The sequence below is a fragment of the Pseudophryne corroboree genome, chromosome 6, assembly GCF_028390025.1.
Source record: "Pseudophryne corroboree isolate aPseCor3 chromosome 6, aPseCor3.hap2, whole genome shotgun sequence".
Classification (NCBI taxonomy): domain Eukaryota; kingdom Metazoa; phylum Chordata; class Amphibia; order Anura; family Myobatrachidae; genus Pseudophryne; species Pseudophryne corroboree.
Window position 1 is genome coordinate 63,625,490 of NC_086449.1, and position 20,302 is coordinate 63,645,791.

A 20,302-nucleotide genomic window follows, 5' to 3' on the forward strand; every position below is an offset into this window, starting at 1 on the left:
AATCTTTAAACAAAATGTTTTGTTTTTTAAGCATTCCTGTACAGTCACTCATTGCACCATGGGGGTCATTCAGACCTGATCGCTGCTGTGCGTTTTCACACAGCAGCGTCGGACTTTGAGGACCTGAGAACTAGATTACCTTAATCACTATTTCACATCAAGTGTGCCGAGGCTGCAGCTGTGTGTGGGAGAGCTATGAACAATGAGGACACAGAGGCTGGAGCAGCTGCAGGAAGGAGTAGAGGAGAAGGATTAAAGAAACCTTGAAGTGCATAACCCATATCCTGCTGAAAGTAAGTTGGGGTACGCCTAATTTATTTATCCTTAAAGATACCTTTATAAGATTCAATTTTACGTACTTATGTAAGTACGGTACATTTCACGTATATGGTGACAACATTGATCATTTTGTGGGGGACACTATACCATTTGAACGTACTATACCATTGGTTTTCTGTTCCCCTTTCTATTCCTGGGAGCCATGAGGACCAGTTCACAGAGGAGAACATCTGTATTATGAACTTCGAGGACCAAGGGATAAAGATACCTTTATGAGCATCTCACACACACTGCACTTGTGAGTACGGTACGTGTGTCATTTTGGGGTTCCACATTCAGTGCAGATCTGAAGGACTCATAGGATTATTTGGGACCACAAGATATAGACTTTCATCTATGGACCTGTTTAGCACAAATTGAGAGTATATTTTTGTTTTTTGTACATTAATTTCCCGAGAGAGAGTGACTTCTCCTATATACCTCTCATTGCAGCCATTCACTAGCACAGTGACCCTTCACCATCTGTATTTTTGCAAGTTCTCATTTAATGACAGAACCTGACATAGTGCACATCACATGTGAGAAATAATCACAGCAGAAGAGCAGAGATTGGTACAATGATAGATCCTGACACTACAACTATTGATTACTTCTATGTGGATTGTGGTCACTTTCTATGACATCTAATGACAGGGTCAGATTAGGGGCCACAAGGGACTAGGGACGTAAATTATCAAGTGTCTATTGTGAGAAGAGAAGGAGCTGTGATGCTTGCTGTGTCTAGTAGTTCTAAAAGAGCTGGGAGGCCATCCTATTCCACATGTTAAACTATGCCGTTGCCTGCAGAAACATATAGATACCCTCCTCCTCTGGCACAATATATGACTAAATAAATAAATAAAAGAAATCCACATATGGAAATCCCTAAAACCTGTACTGTAGGGTGCCTTGAGGACTGGGTTTGGGGATCACTTCCCTAGTGAGTAGGATTCAGACAAAACTGACTATAGAGCAATGAAATAGTGATGCAGCCATCATTTCCAGGGTTCTTCCAGTTCTGTAATACAGAGTCACCTGTGACAGTTTCATGCTCATTCTAATGGTAGCTGGAAGCCATGTGGTTCACAGGTAATAGTATAAATGTCTGGTAGGAGATTCTGTGTGAACATTTTCTGTTGCCAGGTTTGTGTATTTGTAGACTAAGGGTGTCAGGCTTACAGCTGCTTTCTCACCTATTGTGCTACCATGGTTTGGTTACAGCGGTGCACTGAGCACTATGTAGCACTATGTGAAATAAACATCACAGTTTCTGCCTTGCTGGGGACTTTTGCATTACAATAAAATTACATTTGATATTATTGCTTTAATGTAGCCATTAACAACGTATGTAGTAAGATGTTTACCTGTAATGTGATTGGTAGTACCATATTCTGTAAATAATGTTTTCATATACCAATCTGGGTCTGGGAAGGGGTGTGGTATGTGTGACCGGTGGTCAGGAGACGGTCGGTCAGCATACCGATGCTGGAATCCCGGCAGCAGAATATCGTCGGGGGAGCGCTCCATGACCCTTATGGGCTTGGTGCACTCGTCACGCTGCGGGCAGGTTCTATTCCCACTCTATGGATGTTGTGGACTATGTGTGGTGTCTTGGATTGTGAGGGTGTGGGATGTAGATGCTGGTATTGTGACTGGTGGTCTCCTGACCACCAGTCACATAACTACATCCCCTGCGCAGCCCCTTCAAGACTATTATAGGGACTGATGGTGTGTATCTGGTACTTGCAATGTAAACAGAAACTTTCTTCATTCAGATTTACATTTTGAATGGAGTTATTTCCATAATTCCATCAAATCTAGTTACCTGACCAACTATATATGGCATCGGAGGAAAAAAGGGGATAAGTGAGCAGGAATAATAAGCACAAGCTGCGATTTGGTTTTTCCTTCCATTGACAGTCCCCATGGGTTTCATCTAAGTCTACAAGAGGATCCAGCATCAGGGAATACTGCTACATGCTGCCCTCAATGCTCTAATATACGGAGAGGCCCTATAGTAAAATGATTTTCTAAGTGGTAGTGTGGTAGTGGGCTTTCTTCTCTCTCAACCATAAACAGCTACAGCCATTCCTCCTGATTTAAGCTCCAGAAGTGTCTGTCTGCACCGGGCTCTTCAGTACCATTTAAAAAACAGGAGGGAAATAGTCATCAACTTTGCCCATGCTAGGACTGTGATTAAGTAGAACCTGACATTAACACACATTAATATTATAACAGTCTATACAAGCACAGTCAATATAAGTTCTAAATACACACAGTATAATGAAAAACAGTCATACAACCCTCTGTGGAGACCCTCAGGGAAGGTAAATCCCAAGGAAAAATGTCTGTGTGCCTATTGGACATCACACGTTTACAACGCTAACATTACGTTTTACTGGAAAAATCTGTAAAATAACATTATGCAAAAATTAAACACAATACGTTTATGAATGAGATGATTCATTCACAAATTATTTATTTTTAAATGTAAGTAATCTTATTTTCTAAACGATTTAACATCACTTTCATAGTCCAGTATTATTACTAAATGCAAATATTAAGGGAAGTTTTGATAGGCAATCTACACTATATATCCTATGATAACAATTGTAAGAAAAGTTTACTATTTCCAGGCAAAAAACATGGATTTATTATATATAAATGACAGTAGATGTAAATATACACATAATTAGAAATCAATAACTGACAATTAATGTGCTATAAATAATAGTAACAATACATATGTGAATATACATGGGGTAACACAGATTAAAGTCTATTTAACCACTATTGGAAATTGCAAGAATAGTTACAGCAATGCTGTATAGGATTCAGTATTAACCCCTTTTTTTCTTGGAATCATTTTAATTCTTTTAGAGTGGAACCAGCTGTAATTCTTGCACCAATTTGCAACCTTAGGTTATCCGAGTACTGAGTTATTTTCTCTGAGCATGGTATAAAAGTCAATGAGAAGGCAGGAAGGAGATCCAAAGTGTCTTCTAACATCCATAACTATGTATGATGGTGGCCGTTATATCTACCAGACTTCAACAATTACAATGGATAACATGCAGATACTGTATAATTCACAGGAGTTTATAGGTTAACTTGACTTGTGTATTATAATAGTGGTAAAAGTGATCTATTTGTCTTTATATGTTTAACTATATTCTCAGAAAGTATTGAATTAATTCTCTTAGTGCTGCGCTCAATCCTAATGGATCAATGAGGATGGTGTGTGTTAATGTTAATTTTTTAGAAATGGTTCTCTTTTACCCGCCCCCTTCTCCTCCAGTGATGTACCCTAAATGGGAGTTTTGTATGGGAAAAACTTGTGAATAGGAATAACTAAATGACAGGCATATATGTATAAAATGATTGACCAAATGGATCCTTTTGAGTACTGTTAATAGCTTTTAATTACTTTTTGTTATTCCGCTTAAAGTCTGCTTGAAAAAAGAAGTCTCTTAATTTAACTTTATATATCACAGTCTCTATTGTCGGATTGCGGCGTCCCACAAACCCTTTAAAAGTCAAGTCTAGTAAACCTTCATGTGCACAGAAGAATTTCAGCTGTAGAAAAAAAGAAACACCGGTCTTCACGTTTAGAGGAGCCTCAGGTTAACAGTAAGAGAAAAATAGGAATGGAGGGGGATCCGGACTGGCTCCTACTACCCAGACCCCGTCACCCGTGGTGCGTCCTGGTGCGGCCGTCCCCTGGGCGCCGGTCGGTCTGGTAGTGGAACCTGTCTAGCGCTGGGGGAGACTCAGAGTGCGCTCTGCAGAGCCGCACACTTTGTAACCCCTTGCCGCCTACGGACACTCACCTGTCTTCCCTTCTCGTTCGTCACCGAGGCTCCACCAACGACTTCCGCCTTCTTCTCCTCGTCCCGCAGTTGCTTGGTTACACAGTCGCGTCTCGTACTTCCTGGTCACGTGACCCAGTTGTTTTCAGGTGATCCAGCGATGTCTACTCCGTGCTTAAATGTAGGATTAATGTGGAATAAAGTTAGTAGATGTCTCCAACGCGTTTCGGCCTTTGTTGGGCCTTCCTCTGGGAGCAGTGGGTGCTTGATAGGTGGCCAGTATGATCTTATATAGGGTGCCTCATTTCCATATTCTGGTCATGTGATCTCGATACAGTTTCCCTATTGTTCTGTCCTCTACCCTCAGTTTGATGTACCCTGGAATCCCTAATACGAATTGAAACTATGTTTCCTGTTGATACAATCAGGATAGCCTTGTCTTATCTGCTTGCATGGCTTATGGCTGTCGCAGATTGTGATTGTTGTTCTATCCCTAGTGGTTTGATATCCTGCTACTAGTGTATGAATTTATAACAAAGTTAGGGTTTTGCAGTTGTTAGCTTTGTGTTTCCTGATGGTTGGTTATCCTGCCACTCATAAATGTATTTGTGACAAAATTTGAGTTTTAAATGGTTAGCTTTGTGCTTCCGTCACTTTTACATATCACCGATTTTACTTCATTGTCTTTATTGAGGCCAAAGGGAGTGAGTGTTTTCATTTCGTATATCCATTTGAGTTCTGTTCTATTAATTTTTGCAGTGTAGTCTCCCCCCCTCCAATTGTGCTTTACTTCTTGAATTCCTATAAAAGTCAATGTTTGAAAAATGTTTTTGTGCAGTCTCTGAGTTGCCTAGAACTTACTCAGCTGTGGCTTTGAAGTGCTTATTACCATCTTTACATCCAGAAGGAATCCTACACAAAAAGGGGTAACATGCTGTATGGTGGCTTATTATATCATGTATTAAATGGCTTTAGTACATGTGAGTAGATGTCTGTATACTTGGTCACACAGTGCCATCATGTTGCATGTGCATTTGTCTTTTTTATGTATCCTTAAAGAAAACTGGAAAATATGAATTGTTCCTTCAAGTGGATTTATTGATGTGCAGACAGTAAACAGTATTTAGTGTAAGGAGATGCTGAACGCATCCCATATTATAGTATCACTACTCCATAATTATTACTCTGCCCGTGAGAGTGTTTGGTCTGTTACTGGCTATGGTATGTGGTTTTCCCCCTCTTACTGTATATTTCATCATGAATACATATAATCAGTAGGTGTGTCAGGGCTGATTCACTTACATCTACTTCTTTTTGCAGCATTTAAAAACTTAGCATCTTTGTTTTTACAGCTTGTCTGCACCTTTTTCACTGTTCTGCTATTTTCTAATACAAGACTATTGTACTGTATTTATAAAGTAGACTGCACACAAAAAAATATAAACATGTTATAATGAACAGAAAACTGAGGAAAGTTTGCCTATTTCTGGCAAACCAACATCTACAAAAATGGAAGCACCGAACCTACATATATTTCTACATTTTACTATTTCTGAATGAACCCTCATTTTTTACTTTAGATTTTTTTTTATCACACGTACATTAACAGAATAATATCTTATAAATGATTATCTATATGCTACATCAAAGCAGCAACATTTAAGAAACTGAGTATTTCTTGCTGTGGACACATTAATATGTTTATTACATTCACTGAACACTTTCTAACACCAGCTACACTCAATAACACCATACATTTTACAAAAAAACATGAATCAAAATACATACCTCTAAGAACTTTCAGCAGATTGAACCATCTCTGATAAATACTGTATCACCACTGCCTGCTTTCTGCCCTGTCATGTCCAGCCTCACAATAACACTTTTCTCCCTTCCTGTTTAGTTACTGTGGCACCAAATATATAATAGCTGTGCTGGCATAAGAACATTGTAATATAATATATGTGTAAATAACTTATTTGATTTGCTTCTTGTGATGGATAAAAATGAGGCTTCTTTACTATATCAAAACATTTAATAAACTTGTATTATTGATGTAACAAAAATGCAAATATACTTTTATTTTATTACAAAAATGCACTTAATTAACCAGCAATGAACAAGTTCTTATACTAGTACTAGAGTTGCAGTATACAATTAGTGAGCAGCACTTGCAGCAATTTGTGAAAGACCATTTTGCAAAGCATGTTCAGAAAATGAAAAGAGGATACAATAAGTACAATGTATACTTACATTTTAAGGAAAGACATGACTGTGATATTAAACAATTGTTAGCATTTTGTAGACTAGAGATGTCCTGTAATAAAATTGTAAGTAAAGTCTTATCTGGCACAGCACATGTCTTATTAGAGTCTTTTGTTAGAACAACCCCCACCATAACTTGGTGGAAATAAAACGTATTTTAAGTTAAAATAAAATATAACCTTTATTTAAATTGGTAAAAATCACAGAATCAGTGGATTTCTTTTGATTTGCTTCTGGTGATGGATAACAAGGAGGCTTATTTAATATATCATAAACATTTAATAAACTTGCATTGTTGATGTAACAAAAATTATAATATTTTAAAAAATCTACTACTTAAGCACAAATACGCAATGTTTCTATATATGTTTACAAAAAATAGCACAAATATTTTTTAACATAATAGAGATATACATGTCTGAGTATGTCCAGCATGAATAATGTAATTATTTTGAAATTATGGTTAGATTATACAACCCTTTTTCTGTGAGAAAAGTTTTGTGTTTTAAAAATTCTGTAGTTCATCTTATGCAACCTATAGGCATATTTATCTTGAAGCCATTTCTTAATTTCTGATCTTTTAAACTATCATTTATTAGACTTATAATATATATCAAAGCCACAATAAGTGCCCGGGTTTAACACTGTGAAATTGTTGTTCAGCAATTGTTTTGAATAGCTGTGCTGTGTTACATACTGTGGCTTTTTCAACCCTATGAGTCTTATCTGACAAAACACGTCTTGTAAGAGACTTTTGTGATCGCCCTGTTATGGGAGACTTTGTGGGCATTTGGGGTGTATTTGGAGGTGGGGTGTATATGGAAACTGGGCAATTACGGGTGGATTTGGTGGTGTGGTATCTGTCACTTTTTGTTTGACAGAAAAGTGTGCTAATACTACTCAGGTAATTTTTAGGCAGTTTTACCATACACATTATATAATACATTACACTGGAACAGAGATTCAACTATAGATGTTTCTATTCTCCAGTCTTTAACAAAATTGATTTATATAAAAAAATCATATTCAGAAAAAAAATCCTAATTTGTAGTTTTATTGAAGTGATACATGGCAACTTACTTAACACAGGCTACCTCCAGTCTCTCAGAGGAACTCCTCATGTCATTACTAAGTGTTATTTTACAAAATAAACACTTGCTGTATTCAGATAATTTATATGATTTCCCTCCTGTGTGACTCCTGATGTCTAACAAGTTGGTTCCAGTGGGTAAATCATATTCTGCATTCAAAGCATTGAAATAGTTTCTCTCCTGTGTGAAACTTTTGATGTATCACAAGTTTATCCTTGTGGGTAAAACACTTGCTGCATTCAGACCATTTAAATGATTTCTCTCCTGTGTGGCTCCTCTGATGTATAACAAGATTTTGCTTGTTTACAAAACATTTACCACATTCTGAACATTTAAATGTTTTCTCTCCTGTATGAATCCTTTGATGTATAACAAGTTGGTTCTTGTGGGTAAAACACTTGCGGCATTCAGAGCATTTAAATGGTTTCACTACAGTATGAATACTCTGATATATAACAAGTTGCTGTTTGTTGACAAAACACTTTCTACATTCTGAACATTTAAGTTGTTGCTTACTGGTAAAACATTTGCTGCATTCAGAGCATTGAAATGGTTTCTCTCCTGTGTGACTCCTCTGATATATAACAAGTTGTGAGTGTTGGGTAAAACATTTGCTGTATACGAAACATGTAAATGGTTTATCTCCTGTGTGAATCCTCTGATGCGTGAGAAGATGTAATTTACGTGTAAATCTTTTGTCACACTCAGAGCACAGATGTCGTTTCTCTCTTGTGAGACTCATCATATATTAGATGAGAAACAAATTAGCTGTAGAAGGTTTATTCTAGCAAGAAAATGAAAATAGTTTTTTTGTGAATCCCTCAGAATTTTATAAAGAAAGGAAATATTTAGTTGGCTTGACCAGAGAACAGTTTCCCTTTCCACTATGTCTCTTATTCTTAGTGGGAATCCTGCTCCATTTTTGTCCAGTATTTTATCCTGTAGGAAAGAAAAGATCACATTTAAAAGCATAAAGGTTACTTGTGTAAATCTACTTGTACAGTAATAATGTTATATTGTATAGGGAACATGATGTATATATATTTACACTAACATTTATGATCTAGTATTTTACTATTCTTTAAAAATATTTCTATATTGTCAAAATGCTATATCTCTAATTCCAGTTACATGTGCAGCAAAGAGGCCTGTACATCCCTGCAGCAGATGGCAATACTTAATATACACAATATGGTCTATTAATGTTTTTATAAAAATGTATAATCCCCATACTCTGACCTCAGTATGGGCATATAATACATTTCTCACCCTCTACACTGACCATAGATGGGTAACACATGCTACCGATCCTGTAACACCTACTGTCAGCTGATGCACCAGGATGCTGCCATTATCTCTGCACACACCATGGGAATGTGGAAAACATGATCATCTCAGAGTAAATGTGAAGGAACTACTAGCGACAATAGAGGAGGTCACCTCCAGGTGCATGCCATGAATAGCGCAACCTCCGCCATTGCCCTTCCTGTCTTTGCCATATTTGTTGCAGAGCCCCCGTCTGGAGTCCGGAGAGGATCTGAAGTGTAGCAGGCTACCAATGGTCAGGTGCATATGTAAAAGTTCATGTCCCACCCTCTATCAGCTTCTCATCCCTTCACAACTCTTACACATAAGTCTGACCCTGTATCCCCTGCTTTGGAGGTCGGAGCAGTGGGCATGGAGTAGCACACTGCAGCCAGAAGGTGGGATAACTTATCAGCAACAGGTGGAATGTTGGGATGAAGAAGGTGGGGGTGTAACTACTGATATGGGTGTGTGGTTAGTGTTGTATATACATTGTTGTGTTTGTGTATATGTATGTATTTATGTATGTGTTTTGGAATCAGAAATATATTAGCGCTTAAATTATTATATTACATTAATTCTTTTATTAACATGGGAGGAAAATAGGGAAAGAAAAGTGGAAGATGGGAGGAAGACAGGAGGAATAACAGGGGCTAGATGAGAGGTAGATGGGATGGTACAATTTTCTACTGTTGGTGTCCAGATAACAGGAAAAAAAGTAAATTTGGAACAAAATAACAGCACTTTAAGGGTATGAAACCCCACTGCTGCCCTCACTAGACGTTACATCCAGGTACACTAACTGAAAGTGGTATAGGCGCAACCTGAGAGAAATGAGGAACACAGAGAAAATAACAGGGTGAGATGGGAGGAAAGGGAATGAAAAAAGTACAAAATAAATATTATATACACACATACATACCCAGAATAATAGTGAGTTCCAGAGAACAATTTACCTTTGCTTCTTGCTGACCCTCTCATGTCTTCTCATTTCTAACACCTCCTTCTACTTCAATTTCTCCAACCACATAAACTTTCTGCTGTAACTAAATTACTGCCACTGAACACTTCCAACAGTGTACTTTCACATGTATCTCTGCTAGGCTACTGCTCATCTTACATCCACCACTCCTATTTCCTAATTTATCATACTATTTATCCCATCCACACTACAGCATGTCTAGCCTGTCACTATCACCCCCCAGTACTTCTTGTCTGCCCTATCCTTTTCTCTGTCCACTGCTCCCACCTCTATCCTTCTCTCCTAGTCTCCTACATTTCCTCCTTTCTCCCCTCCTTGGTCTCCCATCCACTCCACTGCCTCACTTCTACTCCTCCCCTGATACCCCACTGTCATTCACGTCTACCCTACCTTGGGCCCAATCAGCCACCACTCTGCCCTGCTCCCTCCCTCTTCTACCTACTTCACCTCATACTACTCTGTACCATACTCCCTCTATGCTCAACTGCTGCAGTGTCCCTTCCTAGCCCAGGAGCTAGCACCCTCACTACACCCTCTGTATTCCTATCTTCTAAATCCATCTCACCTCGTTGCTACAGCAACCCTGATAATCTCATTCACATCACTCCTCTAGACTCTCTCCCTCTCTCCTGTGCCCTCTGGAATGCCAGATCGGTCTGTAATAAACTGGTCCCCACCCATGACCTTTTCATCTCAAATTCCTTGCAACTCCTAACCATCACTGAAACCTGGATTACTCCCTCTGACACAGTTTCTCCCACTGCTCTCTCTGCTGGGGGTCTCACAGTCTCACACACACCCCGGCCTGGGGGTCGCCACAGTGTTGGTGTTGGGCTCCTACTACCCTCTAGCTACTTATACCAACTCATACCACCAGAACCATCCCTTACATTCTCTACATTTGGGGTCCATGCCATACGCCTCTTCCAACCTTTTCATCTTCAAGTAGCTGTCATGTACCGCCTCCCTGGCATGCCCTCCAAATTCCTTGACAACTTTGCTTCCTGGCTGCCTCTCTTCCTCTCTTCTGACATTTCCTCCATTATCCTAGGTGATTTCAATATCCCTATCGATAACCCCACAAAATCACCTGCCTTATAAACTTCTTAACCTCACCACTACTCTTGGTCTCTCCCAGTGGACCTCCTCCCCCTCCCATGTGAGTGGAAGCTCACTGGATCTGGTTTTCACTCACCACTGCAATCTTTCTGATTTCCCTAACTCCCTGTCCCCCCTCTCTGACCATCACCTGCTCACTTTTAACCTATCTTTATCTGCTTCTTCATCTCTACCACCTAAGACTACCATCACTAAGCATAAAATGAAGGCTATTGACACCACTTCCCTATCTTCCCTGTTTGACTTGCTGTTCTCTTCTATTCTCTCTCTTTCCTGCCCTGAACCAGCTACTTCCCTTTACAATGCATCCTTTACCTCTGCTCTTGACTCTGTCGCCCCACAAACCACTATTCACCCTCGCAGATTGATACCTCAACCCTGGCACACCAAATGCACCAGATATCTGCAAAAATGCTCACATACTGCTGAACATCAGTGGAGGATATCACGCAATAAGGTCGACTTCCTCCACTACAAATTTATCCTCTCATCCTACTTTGCTGCACTTACCCTCTCAAAACAGTCTTACTTCAAAAACCTCATCTCCTCCCAATCCTCAAACCCCAGGCGCCTCTTTGCCACTGTCAACTTGCTCATCTTGCCAACCCCACCTCATCTCCCCTCTTTGCTTTCTACTCTTGACTTTGCCACCTACTTCACATCCTAAATTGACTCCATTCATCAGGACATAACATCCCACCAGAACCTGAGCAACCTCTTTCCTCCATTTCTCAACCCCCCCCTCTTTTTCCCTCCTACCAACTCTGACATCTTTCTTCCCTTTCTCTGGAGAGGAAGTCATGGTCCTCATCTGGTCCTCACCTTCCTCCGCCTCTCCACTTGACCCTATTCCCTCTTGCCTTCTCCACTTTCTCTATTCTTCTGCCTGTTCCCATGTTGCTCATCTACTCAATCTCTCCCTCTCATCAGGCACTGTCCCTTCTGTCTTCAAGCATGCACTTGTATCCCCTATTCTTAAAAAACCTACCCTTGATCCAACTAATCTCTCCAACTACCGACCCATCTCTCTTTTCCCTTTTGCTTCCAAACTATTTGAGTGTGTTATCTACAACCGCCTCACTGTCTTTTTTTCTTCCCACTCACTGCTTGACCCTTTCCAGGCTGGTTTCCATCCTCAGCACTCCACTGAAACTGCCCTCACAAAAGTCTGCAATGACCTCCTTTTTGCGAAATCCAGGGGCCACTACTCTCTGCTTATTCTCCTTGACCTCTCTGCTGCTTTTGCCACTGTAGACCACCCTCTCCTCCAGCAAATCCTTTACTACCTTGGTTTATATGATAATGCTCTCTCCTTGCTGTCCGCCCACCTTTCTGACCATTCTTTCTCTGTCTCCTCTCATGACTCCACCCCCCCCACTTCCTCTACTAGTAGGTGTCCCCCAAGGTTCTATTTTTGGGCCTCTCCTTTTCTCTCTCTACACATTCTCATTAGGTGAGCACATTAGCTCTTTTGACTTAAAATATAATCTCTATGCTGATGATACTCAAATCTAAATTTCCTCCCCTGACCTCTCCCCTGCTCTCCTCACTCCTATCTCCAACTGTCTCTCTGCTATCTCCTCTTGGATGTCCCAGCACTTTCTTAAACTTAACATATCTAAGGCTGAGCTGATCATCTTCCCTCCCTCCCATATAACCTCACCTCCCACAATTTCATTATCCATTGATAGCACAACTATCTCCTCTAGCCCCAAAGTGCTATGTCTTGGAGTAATCCTTGATTCCTCCCTCTCCTTCAAACCACACATTCAGTACCTCTTTAAAACCTGCCATTACCACCTCAAAAACATCTCAAGGATCAGACCCTTTCTCACCCAGGATGCTACTAAGACCATCATTTACTCACTGGGCATCTCCAGATTAGACGACTGCAATATCCTCCTATCTGGCCTCCCACAACAATGCCTCTTTCCACTTCAATCTATCCTCAATGCTGTGCCCATCTCATATTCCTCACCAAACATACTACATCCACATCCCCTCTCTTGCAGGACCTTCACTGGCTACCCTTCTTATTCAGAATCAAATTCAAGCTTCTCACACTCACCTACAAAGCCCTCACCCACTCTTCGCCCTCTTATATCTCTGATCTTATCTCTTTTTACATTCCCACCCATCCTCTTTGCTCTGCTAATGTACGCCTTCTCTCCTGCCAAATAATGACCTCCTCCCACTCCTACCTTCAAGATTTTGCATGTGCTGCTCCCTATCTTTGGAATGATCTACCTCTCCCCAGCGGTACTGGAGATAGTGGATGACTGGGGAGGCAGGGGTGTCCTGACCTACTAGCTCCAGACACAGTTATAGTAACACTGAAGGCCCTGCTTTCTGTATCCACCAATCACCACACAGCCACGACTGGCCCACCCAGCATCTAGAGAGAGCTGCTGCTGGAAAAGGAACACTTCCAGGGATGCACATGAGCTTTTAGGTAGGCTGGGGGCATGGTCCAGGCTACCCAATGCCCTTCTTAATGTGGCACATTATCAGCCACGGATCCAGTTTAATGGTAGGGTCTGCCCTACTCAGCCACTCATCTCTTCTCCATACTGTTACTGTGCGGGAAGCAGCAGAGCAGTTCCTGCAACATTACTATCCGATGTGTGTGGTGAACCACAGCCCTCCGGGAGAGAGAAAATTCTTCTCTTTGGAGCACTCTATTGTGTATATATGTAAAATGGTATATTTCTTTTTAATTAAAACTTAGATTTTATTTAATCAAATTCAAAAAATACTAATTTGTTGGAGTACATAATTTAAATACAAGTGTCAATATTTCCTATTTGAATTAAATATTAGACTTGGTATTCGTCCTTGTGGCAAAAATATAAAGATCAATCCATTAGAACTTTGACAATGGTTCAGATTTATAACATCTTCATAATATTTGTATTGTGTATGCCTTAGGGAGAAGTGTATATTGAGAAAACAGGTGGCATAACTGCACCAACGTTATCAGCGCCACGCAGGGCGCTTTTATCCAGGTTGTATGCAAGTGACACTTGCATACAGCCTTGATAAAAGTGCCCTGCGTGGCGCTGAAACGTTGGCGCAGTTATGCAACCTGTTTGATTTTTTTTTTGCATAATACACTCATTTGCATCAAGTCCTTGGAGTGCCGACAGATTTTTCAGAATTGAGAGTGGGTGGAGGAATACATCTCTCTAGAAGAACATCATCTCTACATGTGTATATATATATATATATATATATATATACATAAACAAAGGAGTGCCATGTGAGTTACTGGGTTGGATCAAGTGTATACAGTTGAAGGCTGTACCTTTAGGTTCCCATATCCTCTATCTTTTCATCATTGTTTATATCAGAATTTCTTTAAGATTATGAGAAACAAAATTATTTCATGGCTGTAAAAACATTAGTCTGTACAAATATAATTATTTGCTTTTTTATGAAAGAGTTTTGTACTGAATCATTGTGACATTCCTGCTGATATGTAGAACAGCTCTTTCTGCTGATACTCTGCCTAGACAATAGGTGACTCCTAAACAAAAGGTTCCTTTGGTGACATAACAGGAGGCCAGAGGCTGCTGTGATCTAATTAGGATGCAAGGTGTTACCCTGCCAGGGTGTAATTAGCATTTACCATTGTAGTAAGTCACCATAGGAATATTTACACCTCATTTACAAGACAAGGAGATGGGCACGAGAAGCTGATGTGCTGAATGCCTATATACTAATGTTATGTGACACTAATTTACATGTCACCTCTCAGTGTAAGAATTCCTTCTGCCCATCCTGGGAACAAATGTGGAGAGATGAGGAGGAGTGACTATAAATAGGCTGTATCAGGCCACTGATAGCTGATGGAGGAGCTGCTGGATGAGTTGCTGGTTGGAGAGCTGGGAGGATGAAAGAGTAAGAAAGAGACAGAGGAAGAATCTCCAGAGTAAGTTTAATATATTATACATAAGTATATACTGATACAGGAAAAACATTTGTAGATATTGTCTTGTTATCTAAAATTAAAACATTTTAACGTAAATATGGTTAAATAGTATAACCATTTAATTATAGGCAAAATGATATATTACAGTTATCTTTATATTCTATATTTTGTATTATCTATTAATTTATGCACCTTTTTGACATATGACCCAACATTTTGCTTTGTAAGACCTGGGATTTTCAACCCTGGGCCCAATCCGGATTTTTGCTCACAAACACCCTCTTACACTACAACATAGACAAGGGAAATTTTTGGGTCAACCTCTTTCAGACATAAGACGAGTTTTTCAGTAATTTGTTAAGCTTTCCACATATAGTCATTTAAAGGGGACAATTTGCTGGTTCTGCTTCTGCTTTTCTGTGTCTGGCTTGCTGTCTGCATGTGTAGTACCTTACATAATACACTGTGCATCAGGATAGTATATATAAAGGGGTATCTAGGTGACAGCTCCATCGTAGTATCTTATATAATACTCTGTGAATCAGGTTAGTATATATAAAGTGGTATCTAGGTGACAGCTTCTTCATAGTATCTTACATATTACTCTGTGCATCAGGTTAATATATATGTATGTATATATATATATATATATATATTAAAGTGGTATCTAGGTGGCAGCTCCATCATACATCTTACATATTACTCTGTGCATCAGGTTAGTATATATAAATGGGCATCTACGTGGCAGCTCCATTAAAGATACATATAATTCTTTATATCTGGTAAGTATTTATAATGAAGTATCTATGTGACAGCTCCACCACAGACTCCTCCACATTACTCTGTGCGTCATCTGACTGGAAATGAGGATATAGCAATTTGGCAAAATACACAAATATAAAGACAATGGTAAATGACTGGATCATGGGCCCTATTCAGTATGGATCATTTCTGATATGTGATCACATCGCTGGCGGCCATTTGCATACTGGGCATCCTTGCCCTGTTCTAGGCAGCCCCCAGCATGTGATCACAAGCAGTTGCAGTATTGCTAATTTAGCATAACTGCAAGTGAAGCTGAATCAGGTCCCATGTTTGTTAGTCTATAGAAATATATATCATGTTCAAATACCAAAAAAAAACCTATTACTGTAAAAGTAGAATTACCCCAGTAACTTTTATGCTTTTTAATATAAACTTTTTTCTTACAGGACAAATCTGCATGATTTTCCACTAAGAATATTACAATACATTGTGGAAAGGAACATTGATCACTGATCAAGACAACTACAGGCATCATTTCTTCTTATACCTTTGGAGAATTTACAAAAACGATTTTAATTTTCTGATTAGCAAAAACCTTCTGCAGCTAATTTGTTTATTATCTAATACATGATGAGTCTCACAGGAGAGAAACCACATCTGTGCTCTGAGTGTGACAAACGCTTTACATATAAATCACATCTTCTCACACATCAGAGGATTCATACAGGAGAGAAACCATTTACATGTTCTGAATGCAACAAATGTTTTTCCCAAAAGTCATCTCTTGTTATACATCAGAGGATTCATACAGTAGAGAAACCATTTACATGTTCTGAATGCAACAAATGTTTTTCCAGAAAGTCACAACTTGTTATACACCAGAGGAGTCACACAGGAGAGAAACCATTTACATGTTTTGAATGCAAAAAATGTTTTACCCAAAAGTCACAGCTTCTCACACATCAGAGGATTCACACAGGCGAGAAACCATTTACATGTTCTGAATGCAACAAATGTTTTTCCAGAAAATCACAACTTGTTATACACCAGAGGAGTCACACAGGAGAGAAACCATTTACATGTTCTGAATGCAGCCAATGTTTTCTCTGCAAGGCACATCTTGCTCTACATCAGAGGAGTCACACAGGAGAGAAACCATTTACATGTTCTGAATGCAAAAAATGTTTTACCCAAAAGTCACAGCTTCTCATACATCAGAGGAGTCACACAGGAGAGAAACCATTTACATGTTATGAATGCAGCAAATGTTTTTCCCAAAAGTCGCAACTTTTTATACATCAGAGGAGTCACACAGGAGAGAAACCATTTAAATGTTCTGAATGCAGCAAGTGTTTTCTATGTAAGTCAAGTCTTGCTAAACATCAGATTAGGAAGCATATAAATACTCTGAGGACCTAATTCAGCTTTGTACATAAACCCTATGGTTTATAGACAAATCTGATGTTTGGGAGCCTGCACAGGCACAAAACATGTTCTGTGTATGTGCATACTGGGTCTTGTGATGTATCTCGCAGCCCGCTGGCACCACAGCAGGATGACTTGCTGTAGAATTTAGGGGGCAGCAACTGCCACTGTTTTTACAATGGGGTGGGTTAGGGTCTGCTTCTTTGGATGCAGACTTCATGGACATGGGTTTCTGGATCCTACGGCCAGTCTGAGGAAGCTTCAGCTTATGCAGACTGACTATGGTCTGCAAACATTGTGAGTCTTGACCAGTGTATGCAATTGTCATAGACAAAATGTCCATTGAGTTCAACCTGTATTATAATTCTTACACTACTCAGTATATAACTTGTTAACTTTAATGACCCAGATTAAGTTATGTTTATAGGTCTAAATAACAGCTATAATTCATGCTTTTTCTAACATTCTCTACCTTTAAATGCTATATCCTTGGATATTTTGTTCATCTAGGAATTTATCTAATCCATTTTTAAACATATTAACTGAGTCCGCCATTACTACCTTCTCTGGCAGAGAATTCCAAATGGTTACTGCCCTTACTGTGAAGAACCATTGTCTATGTTTGGTTTGAAACAAGCCTTTTTGATAAACAATTCACCTGATAGATTCTTGTACTTTCCTTTTATATACTTGAAAATATGAATAATGTCTCCTCTTAGAGGCCTCTTTGCGAGTATAAACATATCTAACCTAGTAATCCTTTTCTCATAGTCCAGTGCCTCTAAACCCTTGATCCGTTTAGTTGCTCAACCTCTGAACCCTTTCTAGTTCCAAGATATCTTTTATATAGTGCGGTTCCTATAACTGTACACAATATTGAAGGTGTGGCTGTACCAGTGATTTGTATAGTGGCAGGATTACACTCTCACCCTTGCCTCAATTCCCCGTTTTATGCATCCTAATACCTTATTTGCTTTTGTTGCTGCACTTTGACATTGGGAACTGCTACTAAGTCTATTATCAATGAGCACCCTCACATCTTTTTTCACTACTGTCTCCCCTACAATTTCCCCATTTAATTTATAGGCTGCCCGATTGTTCTCAGTCCCAAGGTACATAACTTTACATTTTTCTATATTGAATCTCAATACATCACCTCAGATACAGCACTGGGATCTTGCAGATGCATGCAGGAGGTGCCTATCTCTTACAGATGCCTCCTGCTGTGTTTCAATGTTATTTGTACAGAATTGCACATCCACTTCCCTGCGGCTGTGTAATTCCTTACACATCCGAATCAGCCACTGAATGCAGCAAGTGTTTTACTAGAAATATAACGTGTATTAATCACATGAGTAGTAACTCTGAGGGCCTGAATGTAGCCTGTGTTTCATAAGTAAGTTACCTTGTATCACTCCAATATGGTTACAAGTAAGGTTATGTGTATTTTTTTGGAATTTGAGAAGTGTTTTATATAAATCTGTCTTGTTAAAGAGGAGAAACATCTGTAGCTGATCATATGTACCAGTGCAATGTAATAAACAATGTGCATGATGAAATGCCCTAAAATAGCCTGAAATTATTATTTATTTCTTAATATAATTTGTCACTATCATGGTATAAGGGGTGCTACTACTGACACCTAATACACTGGTATACAACACACAGGAGAGATAATAGCAGTTATCTTGGTGTAGTGCATTGGTTTAAAAAATCTTTTCTCATTTTCATAAAAGGAAATTCATCCATGTTAAATGATATCAGTAAACTATAAGAACATACGGTAAAATGTAGTAAGGAAACTGACAAATAGGTATGAAAAAGTTATAAACCAGGAGTGGCTCAGTAGGAAAGGGTTAACACGGGTCAATAGACTTGGGACTCCAACCCAGCAAGCTCGCAGGGTTGGTCCCGGGAAGGACCCATGTCTCAGTGTAGTGTAAACAGGTAAGCCTGGGCGATGCCATTTAACTCTTCACCTAGCATGGACCTTTTTCAAGACCAGGTCATGCAGCCACTGGGATCACAAGCAAATGGAGTCACCCGTGCGGCACTACAAATACTAGAAGGAAACCACTCCCACCACAATTAACCAATCAGTAAATGAAAAAAATAAAAACATTACTGCATACAAACAGCATGTTAGGGACATAAGACATGTGATAACATCAAATAGTGGCTCCTCTTATCAAGTATAAACACATCCGAGCTTCACATAACCAATGCGGCAGTAAATGTATTGCAGAGCCACCGCCGCGCTGTTGTTACTGGCACTTCCGTGAGGTAAAACGCACACAGCCAGAAGCCAGAAGTCAGTGGAATGCACAGAGGAAATGTATCACCGTCCGACCACATTAGAATACACAGCCGTAACCTACAGCCGAGAAATAACCTCATCCAATGACCCATAGCAGGGAGATATACATGATCCAAAAATGCCACTAACCCCATAAGAGAAAGTGATTACTATGGCACTGCCCGGTACCAGGCAACCACCAACGCTATACACCATATGCGACTGCAAAGCACAATTACCGCGCTGATTATATAGTCTATAACAAATAGAGCAGCGTAACGCCGGCGATACATCACACTAAGCGGGACAGGTTTAGAAATCCACAACTATAGGTGGTAAAGATCATTTCACACTATATCATGCCTACATTGTTCCAAATATTCCCACAGCCATCCACAAAAGTTTTTCCTACCTTTTACCAGAGCCCCAATTTGTATAACTTCCTCTGTGTGTATGAATGAAAGTTTGTGGCTTTTTAATGCATTTACAGATAACAGACAATTGCACACAGTGTCCATGCAGGGCAGTCTCACCCAAGATAATTCTGTTAGAAATAATACACTTTGCAGAACACAACAATTACAAAGATTGTACAGATGGTCAAATGAAAATATGTTACCAAATAAACAATGTTGTTGTAAAAGAACAATGCTACTTCATATTGATGATACCTGCTGTGAAGACAGGCCAGTACCAACCTGCAAGTGCCACCTTTCAGGAAACCCACAAAACATTACTGCACAGAAGATATGCACTCGGAGGTAAGAAGTCACATGTCCTGGTAAGTTATCAGAAGATGGTACATTATGCACCCATGTTCGGAGATTATTGCCTGAAATAATAGACAATGGTATGTGGCAGCAGCTTGCTAAGGTCTACAGTGGTCCATGTACTTTGCACCCCGCTGCCAGAGCTTACAGAGATCTGTGCAAGTTCCCAGATATCTTTATCAGTAGACAGAATAGCAGAGTATGTCTGCTGTCCCAGAGTCAGGAA

At 39.6% G+C, this 20,302-nt stretch overlaps 1 pseudogene; it reads left to right on the top strand.

The window, feature by feature from the left end:
- The first annotated feature begins 16,215 nt into the window (after nucleotides 1-16,215).
- LOC134934256 (oocyte zinc finger protein XlCOF7.1-like) overlaps nucleotides 16,216-20,302 on the top strand; it is a 96,864-nt pseudogene continuing 92,777 nt past the window's right edge.